This window comes from Xenopus tropicalis, chromosome 6 (genome assembly GCF_000004195.4).
Source record: "Xenopus tropicalis strain Nigerian chromosome 6, UCB_Xtro_10.0, whole genome shotgun sequence".
NCBI classification, from domain to species: domain Eukaryota; kingdom Metazoa; phylum Chordata; class Amphibia; order Anura; family Pipidae; genus Xenopus; species Xenopus tropicalis.
Window position 1 is genome coordinate 34354552 of NC_030682.2, and position 12527 is coordinate 34367078.

General features: G+C 40.6%; 1 long non-coding RNA gene across 2 annotated transcripts; it reads right to left on the bottom strand.

Annotated features, from left to right (window-relative positions):
* Positions 1–1338: 1338 nt before the first annotated feature.
* LOC116411694 lies at positions 1339–6226 on the bottom strand. 2 transcript variants are annotated; one of them, XR_004223289.1, is made up of 5 exons: positions 6123–6226; positions 4617–4698; positions 3255–3347; positions 2797–2871; positions 1339–1470 (listed from the first exon to the last, which is right to left on the bottom strand). It is a non-coding gene; the product is annotated as an uncharacterized LOC116411694 (long non-coding RNA). The 2 variants fall into 2 exon arrangements; XR_004223290.1 differs by having other exon boundaries at positions 4617–4705; positions 6123–6209.
* Between the last annotated feature and the right edge of the window lie 6301 nt (positions 6227–12527).

The window sequence follows — 12527 nt, forward strand, 5'->3', positions numbered from 1 at the left end:
CCCACAGCAGAGACTAGTGCTCTATTTGCTTTTACCAGGGGGTCATCTTAAAGTGGACCTGTCACCCAGACATAAAAAGCTGTATAATAAAAGTCCTTTTCAAATTAAACATGACACCCAAATTCATTTTTATATTAACACATCCAAACCCATTGTAAAGGAATTTAAAAATCCCAGCTGTCAATCATATATTGGTTGCCCCACCTCTATGCTTTAGGCATAGAGGCGGGGCAGACAATAACTTTAGCTTTCCGTTCAGCACTACGTAGATCTCACTTTCCCCTCCCTCCTCATCATCTAATTGTGTAGCCAGTGCATGGGCATGGCAATAAGGCCCCCCATTCTGGCACATAAACAAGATTTTGGCATGATACAAAGCTTGCCTTCATAACAGTGTCCACAAAATGGTGCCTGCCTGCTTGCTTTGATTGAGTAATTCCAATACGGAAGGAAACAAGATTTATATTATTTATATAGAGTAAGTAAAGTTTATTTTGCTCAACTAACAATAAGAAAATAATTTGGAGTTATTTCTTAGGGTGACAGGTCCCCTTTAATCACTCTTAGCGCTTCCCACATTCCAGAAAAAAGAACATAAAGATAAGGCAGAACGTTCACGTTACTTTCCAGGCACCACCTGCTGTCTGAAAACAGAATAACAGCCCAAGAAGGCTTTTTTTCCCCCTGACACAGCAGAGACATGGCACAAGATAACAAAGGCTATCCTGTTTGTAACTAGTTAAGTTTTGGGTTATAACTTATAACTCTTCCACCCAGCGCTTCATCTGTACCTTAAAAATAATTTAAAAATAAAATAAGATAAAATATGAAACATTATTTGTCATGTAATAGTTGTGGTAATAGCTTAAGACCTAATCAGTTAGTAAAACTTCTTTCTATTGTAAGAAAATTATATTGTTAAATCACAGAATTACCCAAATATAGGCTGTTCCTTTAATATGAGAGCACAAATAGTGCCCTTGCCTTGAGGGAAAGGGATAGAGGGGATGAGAGGAAGAAAAAAAAGGTATGAAAAGAGGGGACAGAAAAATATGAAATTGAGAAGGGAAAGAGGGGGGTTCCGGTATATACCGGTAGTCCTGAGATGTAGGGGGTTCTTACTACAACCCTTTATATTTTTCTGTATAATTCTGAAATACTCAAGTCAACCAGAGAGCTTTGAATTTGGTGAACAGCTCTAGAGTATTTGTATAACTCTTCCACTATATTGAGACTGGTACTGACATGGCAATGATAGGTACTGGCTTGTATTCTTGGAGGTTTGTTTGGGATGATCTATGGAGCCTATATCAACCAATAAGCTCTGGCAGGCAAATGGCTTGTTATAATTGCATTTATTACATTTTATTATTAACATTTTTTTTATGCATTTTGCCAAAGCTGTCCTATATTTCTTGCACTGTTTCGTTCTTGCTGGGTGTTTTCTGCCTGTGTCTCATCTTGAAGGTACTATGAAGAAGCAACAGATTAAATTCAGCTTAAAGAACATTCTTATTTTTTATTATATCAGAGCATTCACATTATGCCCATTTTTAAAGGCTTTGAGTGCAAATAAAATGACAGTGTGTCTGTGCAGCTCTATAGGCAGGTCCAAGGATAAACTTAATTATGAGCAACTGTTGGGGACGTTTGCAATATGGAATGAGGGATAATTACAGTTATATATAGTGAAAGATTTTTAATGAAGTTACACAGTATTTAATAAAATCATAAAGGCTGTATAGTAAGGATATAGTGGACCAAAAGACTTTGGAACTACTTAAGAATATGTTAAACATCTACCACATGTGCCTTTTTTCATGGCACCATAGGCAGTGGCAGGCCCTTAGTAGGAAGGCATAAGAGTAACATATCACACTCAGGTAAAAATATCATTTTATATTAAAAAAGTGAAAAAATCTAGTGTAAAAAAGGGGTACCCTGGAAATGATGCAGTTGCGTCCCACCACCTGACTATGTGAAGTGCACTGAAATCAATGCGGGAATAAAAAGCCAGAAGTGGTGTATTTAGTAAAAATGCACAGCTTATGTCGGTTTTCTAACTATGCTAAGTTTTTGCACACCACTTTTACTTGAGGCTAAGCAGTCCCACACCAGTAATGACAGTAATTGACAGTAAAGCTTACTACACTGCCATTGGTCAATATGACCATACACCTATAAACACTTTAGTCTAAAGTCAAATGCCAGATATGCATCTTCAGGACCCTATGGTATGACAGGAGCACCCATCCTTCACTGGCTTTATGATGTGAGTCTAAAGGCTATATAACATAGGATGCTTTGATTGTGTTTACTATCTGTACGTACAGTATATAGGCTTTAATCACAAGCAGTCCATACAGCATTGTACTCATAATTTCCATCATATCAACCCATGAGCTATGTGTTATAGTGTGAGCTTATAATGCATGAGTGCCCAAAACGCCGATTGGAATCTACTCATTAGCTAGTGGGCAGTAGATTGGCTACTAACAGCTCTGCTATATCACCCTACTCGGTACCTCCACTTATTCGGATTTGTAAGAAAAAGTATCTCTCACTGTAATGCAAGTGGTAGATTCTAAAGTGGTGCCATGGCTATACTCCATGTGGGTAATCTGGGCACCACTGATTCTCAATGGTGTACAGAGAGGGAATATTTATTCTTACAAAAGTCAGGAAGCCATTTTTAATATGCCTTTCATTTATACACATTAGTTAATATTGGGCTGGGGGGGTACATCTTTGCTAGGTTCCTATACCTTCCAATGCATTCATTTTGAGTTTACTTACTTTATAGCAGAATTTTAATTACTAAAGTTTGATGTCTAAACTTCCGGTAATACCAGTTCCTATTCCTAAGGTAGACTGAGAAAGAAAAACAAAAATGTTAGTGCCCGCAGAGCAACATTTTATTTACAATTAGTTATTGTTAGGTCATTATTATTGTATGGGGGGGGGGAAAGTGAACCAAAATATGACCTTTCACCAATGTGTTCAAGGACTGGTGCTGGGAGTTGAGCATTAGAATGAAGAGCTGTGCATGGGAATGACAGTGCTAGGAAGGGATTTGTGGGGTATAACAAGAAGGTATCTGATTCCAAAAATTTGCAGAAGAATTGCATTGTAACAAATAAACACCATAGATTATAAAGTATAATACACCCCATACTTTCTGCACATGAAAAAAAAATCAAATTTGCATTGAGGGAAAAGCAATGTTAATAAGTTTGGCCCTGAGATTACTTTACCTCTCCTCATTCTCTGTGCTCTGAACCTCTTTTTAGACCTTTGGATCTTTCTATTCCTTGTTTGTCCTCTATGCAAACACTGATAGGAAGGAACTGAAAAGAAATCTGTTTCACCACAAGGATGTATATGTAATATACAACATGAAATATGCAACTTGTAATATGCATGGAACCAGCAGGTCCTGCAGTAGAAGGTGAGCAGTAAATGTTACCTACTAATTGGTTCCTATAGGTTACTGAACCTGAGCAAATTGTATTTGAACTTAGTAGATCTGTAAACTAATAATGATCTGACTGGTAAAACTACTCAACTACATACTACTATATATTAGAGCAGTGCTGTCCAACTGGCGGCCCGCGACCCCCCTCTGTGTGGCCCCTCACCTGTCTGGCTGCTTTGATGGCTTACTCTTGTGTAAGCTTTAAATGGTATCAGTACTGTGATTAACTGCCCCCACCTGCATGGTTCTCACCTCAGATTCAGGCTGTAATCAGGCTGTATTGTTTAAATATGTAATCCCCTGTGTTGTTCACACCTTTTAATCCCTACATTGTTCCCCCCCTGGAGTGTTCACACCTCAGGCTCAGGCTGTAATCACCCACATTGTTGCCCTGTTCACACCTCAGGAGCAGTAGAAACCCACAAATAATCCCTGCATACTACCAAAAGAACATATACTGAGGTGGTACTGCAATTAAAAAGTTTTTTAATATATAGTTATTGTGCAGACTGTAGGAGCAGTGCCAGCATTGTGTCACTGTAGGCATACACACAGGCAGCATAAGGCAAGCAAAGTATGGCACACACAGGCAGGGTAGGGAAGGCAGAGTATGGCACACACAGGCAGAGTAGGGCAGGCAGAGTATGGCACACACAGGCAGAGTAGGGCAGGCAGAGTATGGCACACACAGGCCAAGTTTGGCACAAACCAGCCAAGAATGGCACACACAGTGAAAGTATGGCACACGCAGGCAGGGTAGGAAAGGCAGAGTATGGCACACACAGGCCAAGTATGGCACAAACCAGCCAAGAATGGCACACACAGTGAAAGTATGGCAGGCAGGCAGGGTAGGGCAGGCAGAGTATTGCACACACAGGCAGGGTAGGGAAGGCAGAGTATGGCACACACACAGGCAGGGTATTGCAGGGTATGGCAGGTTTTTGCTGTACTACAACCATTAATATGGGTATGGTCATGTGATAACATGGGTGTGGTTTCAAGTGGGTGCAGTTTCAAAAAGGGGAGTGGTCAAAACTGGCTTCCATTATCGGCCCTCCACCACGTAGGTCGGAAAAATTCCGGCCCTCGGTACAACAGAAGTTGGACAGCACTGTATTAGAGTACTCATTATGTTCCATACCTAGTCTATAGATTCCATTGTAGTCAAAGGCCCAATCTTTCTTTCTTCCCAGACTGCTAGGTTTACGCAACATTCTGGAAAACTGAAAGCTCAAAAATCAAAAAAATGCATTTTTACAAATTTCAAAAGCAGAAAACAATGAACTCAGTTAAGATTAAAATAAAAAGAAAATGCCAGCTGTAGCCATGTTCTCAAAGCTTTACTTAATATTTGTCCCCTGTGTGTGTGTAATTTCAAGAGAGTAGATTCAGAATTTCTCAGCTCTACATGAATTGCAGCAGGTCTCTGTGCTCTGTTTTGGAACATAAAAGACCTGCGGCTTTCCCCATAAATACAGTGATGGAATGGGGAGGCACATAGGCACCCCTAATTCTGCCATCTAACTTGCAGTCATTCAGACACAGCACAGTTAAAAGTGCACTCTGCATGAGCTTGAGGTACAAGTCTTATAATCCTTATGCTCTTGCCCTTCTGCCTGGGGATATAGTTACAGAGCTGTAAACCAACCCAATGTCATGAGAGAGATAATGATCCACTCCAGGCCTTGAGACCTTATTTCATGTTATCATGTAGCGTGAAATGGAATTCAGGCCTTAAAAAAAGCCAGGACTGGATCATTATCTCCATCATGACATGGAGTTGGTTGACAACTCTGTAGTAATGACCCCAATATCCAAAATAACAAAGTAACTAGCAAAATGCATTCCTCACAACATTTGAAAATTAGAAAGAGGGGCATATCTAATTGAACCACACACAGCTTTTATCCACACCCCACATATACCATGACCTAATAAAAACCATATATATCCCCTGTTCAGACATGTTTATAGATCACTGCAGAAATGGCCAATGAGCACTCTATTAACCTCACACATGCCAGTAAAAGTGTTGCAGAAATGGCTAATAAGTACTCTGTTAAGCCCACCCATGCCAGTACAAGTGCTGCAGAAATGGCCAATAAGTACAGTTAGATTGCTGTAGAAATGGATAGACTGAAAGCATTTCCTACAAGCAGAATGCCATAAACTTTTGCACCCACCCTGCTTGTCTCTCTATGCCTCCCTTTCCTTAGCTGAAACCAATGTGAAAAATGTAAATTCTAGGGGTTGGTACTGTGTCTGTCCCAAAAAACTGGGACAGTTGAAGGGTATGAAAATGTACTGATATTTCTAAGAATATTAGAAGTTACTACTAAGTCACAAAAAGCACAAAGCCACAGTCCTGCAAAGTTTACATTTTTATATTAAGATGTATATACAGTGACTTCCACTAGGTTAAAACCTTACTTTACACAAGGCATAAAAACAGTAAAATATATGCTTATGAATGGGGCCTGGTAATGCTATCAGATTTAATTGTTGTTTCATGATATAGTTTGTGTCATGTGGCTCATCAGAACTTGTGTATTTTGATATGTACTTCTTGCAAAAATATGATGATATCAGTAGTTACAAAGAAACCTCCATTATTAATGAATACCTTTATGATTAGGAAATCACTCACCTTCTTCTTGAAAATCCAGCGCTTTCAGACTGAGAGGAAGAGCTTGTTTTGCAAACAGCAAGTTTTTGATGTGCTAACCAACTCCAACCAACAGACGTTTTCCTTCAATTCCGCATGATGTCATCAACTGATCCCCTACCAACCAGGTGATCAATTTACTGCACATCATTGGCTAATAGAACAGTGAATGTTGTGAAATTCATATTTGAGTCCAGCTCAATGCACTTATACCCCAAGTGTTAACTTCCCTGACTTGGTAATTTTCCCTGATAATGGTAGATGGGAGACAAGTTTATATTGCAAATCTACAGATTGCTATGGGTTTATCCTGAATATGAGTTGTCACCATAAGAGGTGGCTGAATATTGTTCTCTATTCCCTGTTCAATAGGACATAAAGAGGTAAGAAGGACTCTGAAAAATAGTGTCAGGTGTGAGGAAGAAGGCTATGACACAAAGTTGATTAGATAAGCTAAAAGGAGAATAAAAATAGAAATAAAACTGAAAAACGTACATCATAATGAGGAAAAGATATTTACAAAAACATAGTTACATAGTTAGTTACATAGTTACATAGGGTTGAAAAAAGACCATTGTCCATCAAGTTCAACCCATCCGAGTAAACCCAGCACACAACCTATACTAACCAATCTATACACTCACATACATAAACTATATACATACAACCAGTAATACTAACTGTAGATATTAGTATCACAATAGCCCTGGATATTCTGCTTGTTCAAAAACTCATCCAGGCCCCTCTTAAAGGCATTAACAGAGTCTGCTATTACCACATCACTAGGAAGGGCATTCCACAGCCTCACTGCCCTCACCGTGAAAAACCACCTACGCTGCTTCAAATGGAAGCTCCGTTCCTCTAATCTATAGGGGTGACCTCTGGTGCGCTGATTGTTTTTATGGGAAAAAAGAACATCCCCCAACTGCCTATAATCCCCTCTAATGTACTTGTACAGAGTAATCATGTCCCCTCGCAAGCGCCTCTTTTCCAGAGAAAACAACCCCAACCTCGACAGTCTCACCTCATAGCTTAAATCTTCCATCCCCTTTATCAGTTTAGTTGCACGTCTCTGCACTCTCTCCAGCTCATTAATATCCTTCTTAAGGACTGGAGCCCAAAACTGCACTGCATACTCAAGGTGAGGCCTTACCAGGGACCTATAAAGCGGCAAAAATATTCTCATCCCTTGAGTCAATGCCCTTTTTTATACAAGACAGCACTTTATTTGCTTTAGTAGCCACAGAATGACACTGCCTGGAATTAGACAACTTGTGATCTACAAAAACCCCTAGACCCTTCTCCATTAAGGATACCCCCAACACACTACCATTCAGTAGATAGTTCGCGTTTATATTATTCCTACCAAAGTGCATAACTTTGCACTTGTCAACATTGAACCTCATTTTCCAGTTTGCTGCCCAGTTTTCCAATTTTGTCAAATCGCTCTGCAAAGCAGCAGCATCCTGCATGGAACTTATAGTTTTGCACAATTTAGTGTCATCAGCAAAAATAGAAACAGTACTGTCTATGCCCACCTCCAGGTCATTAATAAACAAGTTAAAAAGCAAAGGACCAAGGACTGACCCCTGCGGTACTCCACTAACCACACTGGCCCAATTAGAAAATGTTCCATTTACAACCACTCTTTGTACTCTATCCTTCAGCCAGTTCTCTATCCAATTACAAATATTATGTTCTAGGCCAATATTCCTCAATTTGATCATTAACCTTCTGTGAGGTACTGTATCAAACGCTTTAGCAAAATCTAAGTAGATGACATCAACTGCCATTCCAGCATCAACGTTCCTGCTCACCTCCTCATAAAAGGCAACTAAATTAGTCTGGCAAGATCTGTTACGCATAAAACCATGCTGGCACAAACTAATAGTATTGTGAACTGCAATGTATTCAACTATCCTATCCCTTATTACCCCTTCCAGAAGCTTTCCTACTACTGATGTCAGACTAACAGGCCTATAGTTTTCAGGCTGAGAATGAGATCCCTTTTTAAATAACGGCACCACATTAGCAATCCGCCAGTCTCTCGGCACCATGCCAAACCTCAACGAATCCTGAAAAATTATGTGAAGAGGCTTGGCAATCACAGCGCTCAGCTCATTTAATACCCTGGGATGAATCCCATCCGGTCCTGGACCTTTGTTTACCTTTACATGTTCAAGTCTCTTTTGAATTTCCTCCCGAGTGACCCACGCGTCAGTAGCTAAATTACTAGCACTGGGTAAATTAAAAGGGAAGCCTTCATTATCTGGCTCCTCAGATGTATAGACAGATGAAAAATAAGAGTTCAAAATTTCTGGTTTTTCCCCATTCTCATCAACCAACGTACCCCCCCGTGATAATAAAGTTCCCACCCCTTCTTGCTTCATTTTTTTACTATTCACATAATTAAAAAATAATTTTGGATTCTTTTTACTCCTAGCTGCAATATCCCTTTCCATCTCTATTTTAGCTTGCCTGATAGCTTTTTTGCATGCTTTATTTGCTTCCTTGTACCTGATGAAAGTTTCCGCTGTCCCAGCTAACTTGAATGCTTTAAAAGCACGTTTTTTATTACCAACCTCAACCTTAACTCTTTTATTCAGCCATGAAGGTTTTGCTTTGCGATGCCTCTCCTTGCTTACAAGGGGAATATACTGTTGTGTATACTTGCAAAGCAATGTTTTAAAGATGTTCCATTTTCCTTCTGTGTCTAACCCCATGAAAAGCCTTTCCCAGTTGACACATTGCAGAGATGCCCTTATACTGGCAAAGTCTGCACGTCTAAAATTGAGCGTTTTAGTTACTCCCTTATAGAGCTGTCTCTGTAGCATTATCTCAAAGGAGAACATCTTAGGGATAATCATACAATTTTTTTATAAAAAGCCACAGACATTAAAAGGGATGCTAGTGCCAAGTAGTCTTTCAACAGGAGCCTAGGAGCACCAAAGAACAACTTTTCTGCAATAAATATAATAAGTGTTAAGTATCAAACAAACAGGAAAGGATAATAACTACAGTATATTGACCCTAACTAGTGGGATCTGAAGCACAGCCATGTTACTAGCTGATTGGATTTATGGACTTGTTTTGCTCTTGGAGCTTACGATTATGTTCTACATACTTTACATAATCAAAGAGATTCTAGGACAGGACATTATTCTGTGTCAAATGTTTGCATAATTGATTATCTCCCTAATAAAGATACTTAATGTGAATACATGCAATTAGTTTCTTATAAGTTAATCAGAATCCTTTGCACTACAGAAGAGTACACAAATATTCATCAATTAGGACATGCCATGAACAATGCAGGCTTTTACCACATGTAGCCCTGCAGCTATTGGCTGTGAATTGACTTGGAAATACATTTGCAGTCTATCAGGAGACCCCAAACAGCTGCTGACAGGGACAATTTTGTCAGACTGGAGCCAGCAAGTCAGCTGCCGGGTGGGAGTGCCGCCCCATTAGTTTCATGCCTAACTTCCCACCTTACTCAGTTTATTGGTAACAAGTGGGATTCCAAGGCCCAGACAGTGTGAAGGTTAAAATTAACCCTTACAGCACACAATAGGGACTCCGGACAGCCTGCAGCACAGGGAGGAGGGCAGTGACAGGGCAAGGAGGAACAGGAAGTGACGCGGTAGTGGGGGGAGAGGAGACTTGGGTGCAGCGCACTAAGGGCTCTGGCACACGGGGGAGATAAGTCGCCCGCGAACAGGGAGTTAATCGCGGGCGACTAATCTCCCCCGTGTGCCAGAGCCCTAAAGAGGCATCACCATTTTGAAAAAGAAGTGGAGCAGCATCCCTCTCACCTGCCCTATAGGAGAGGTTATAATAATGTCATGTGGGGACTCACTTGGGTCCAAAAATTTTTGTTGTCACAGCGGGCAGTGGAATGCTTGCCCGGGGGGCCTATGGCCATATATTGTTACGGCTGAATAGCCGACTGGTGCTGATGCAGGCTCTTGTCGGGCATGAGTCCCGCAAGAGGGGTGACAAGTTGGTTGCCTGGTTCTCACTTGCCCATCTGCCCCCTACGGGGTTGGGTGGCCAGCATGCCAGGTAGCCCAGGAAGGAGTATAGCAGTGGTGGTTTGGGCAAGCATTCCTTGGATATGTTCAGGGGCGCTTCTGCCATTAGGCGAGTTGAGAAACTCAATAACAAAATAGAGTATGATCACACTTTTTTGTGAATGTAAACTCTTACCCACAGTGACGGTGGGTCCGGGTGCTCATGCCCCAGACCATTCAGCAAAGGGAGCCATCACAGGAAATCAAATAGGAAGATGGGCAGGCACTCCGAATTGTTTGTTGCAAAAGTTGAGAAACTCGCCTCAGGCGGCAGAAGCGCCCCAGTTACCAGGGGCGGCAAAAAGCCGCTCCTGGTAACTTTAAGAGCCGAATTTCCGGTTTTTAAACCGGAAATTCGGCTCTTCTAGTGCAGAGAGCGCAATTGCGCTCTCTGCACTAGCGATCTCACCGCCCCCGGACCCTCAGGCGGCGATATGTCCAGAATCGCCCCTGGATATGTTAAAGTTAAAACAAGTTAATGTTAATAAAAATTTATTTTAATCTGTAATTAAAGCTGTGACCTTCTCTATCCCAAAACCTGGATGTCTTTATTGTGTCTCGGGGGGAAAGGGTTCCAGAAATGGAGATAAACGAGGTAAATGTAAGGGTAAGTTGGTGGTACACACAAAAAAGGGATCAGCAAAGGAAGGAAAATTAGACAGCTATTGATAAAATTATTCTGGAACAAAGGTGCCATAGTGTTTTTAACAGTAAAGGCAGAACCAGTGATATTAGTGATGCCAGTGCTTATGCCAATGATGTCTAGACGAGCCACATGCCACCCAATGCCACCTCCTTTAACCTATCATCATAGTAATGTAAAGTAGCATGTTGTTTATTATAGAGGCTAGAAGGACAATTAATGGTATGATGTACCTTAATTCAGGCAGTCTGAATAGATGAATACAGTTAAATATATTCACATACATACTTGCATATTGACAGGCCTACCTAGGAATCCCTTCAGGTCATTAAGGTTTTATATTCTGTGGATTCTGAGATTCATACATTTCTTGTACTTTCTTCATTCAATCCTTGGTGATGCCGATGTCTTGAAGTTGCAAATGTTTTAAAAAGTTTGCTAGGAACATTGTATCGTTGTGCAAATTTTCTCCATTAATTAAAGGTACTTGTATCCAAAGCTGCTTCAGTAGTTGTGCTTGGTGCCAATGCCCAGTAGCACATTTTGAGAATGTTTATCTATTTATGCAGGGGAGCCTTTGTGGGTTTCCTCAGTGGTACAAATCAGTTGATGCAGTACACATGCTCCTAAGGAATAGGAGCACAGACATTATTTTGACGGTTTTCTGTGCAATTGTGTCTGATGGACACATTTTAATGCATCGGCCGCAATTCTATCAGGGAAATTACCCCTAGTGACTGCAGTGTTGCTGAATCTCCCCCTAAGGATGCATGCATGTAGCCTGGATATGTAAAAATGCCAACCCTGCTTAAAAAAGTGGTGATGCCCAAGTGGCATCCTTCTACCCCATACATATTTGCAAAAGTTCAGTTTTTACTATTTATGACATACTGTATGCTGGTTTTTTCCCATTTAACAATCAGGGCTTTTTAAGGAAATTAAGACAATTCACATAGGCTTTCCATTGACAGAGCACGAATCGAAAGTAAAATGTGGCACGCAACACAGCTGCTGAATGGATCGCTTGTAAATTTTAGTACAGGCCGTAAGGGATTAGGCACTGTAGGGGTGGATATTGGAAACAGTTGCCAGTTCAGTGAATATTTCTGAGATTCCATCATTCTTTGTTGTGACTACATTCTTTCACTGAGGGAGGAAGATGAAGCATTTGGAATGTGGTTGATCAATTCTTACAAACAAAGATTTACAATTATTTATAAAATTCAAACATATGTAGAAAATAGTAGAAAAAATTATCTATTTATGTACATTTACCTGTATATGTTCTAAAGGCATGGAGTCTGACTTTTAACAATGTGATTTTTTGCACCAGAATCAGTACCTTGTGCACGTATACCGACGCTGTGCCTGTCAGGGCACTTACAGCAAAGAGTGTATTGGAGTGCAACATTTGCAATGTTTTTCCTCTGCATGCATTTCTATGCAGGTCAAGAAACAGCTTTGTGTGCCCTTAGCCTAAGACAGGACTGTGTAATTGTGAGCAGAGGACTGGTACAGTGGTTTATGAAACCCAAGATGGCAAATTCAAACACCTTTAAAGAAAGGGAACCATGTTCGAGATTCACAATAAGCCATCGCATTTTAAGTGTACTAAGCAGCCCCACACAGGCCCAATAACTGTCCAGTGACTGTCTATAGCATCTTATAACA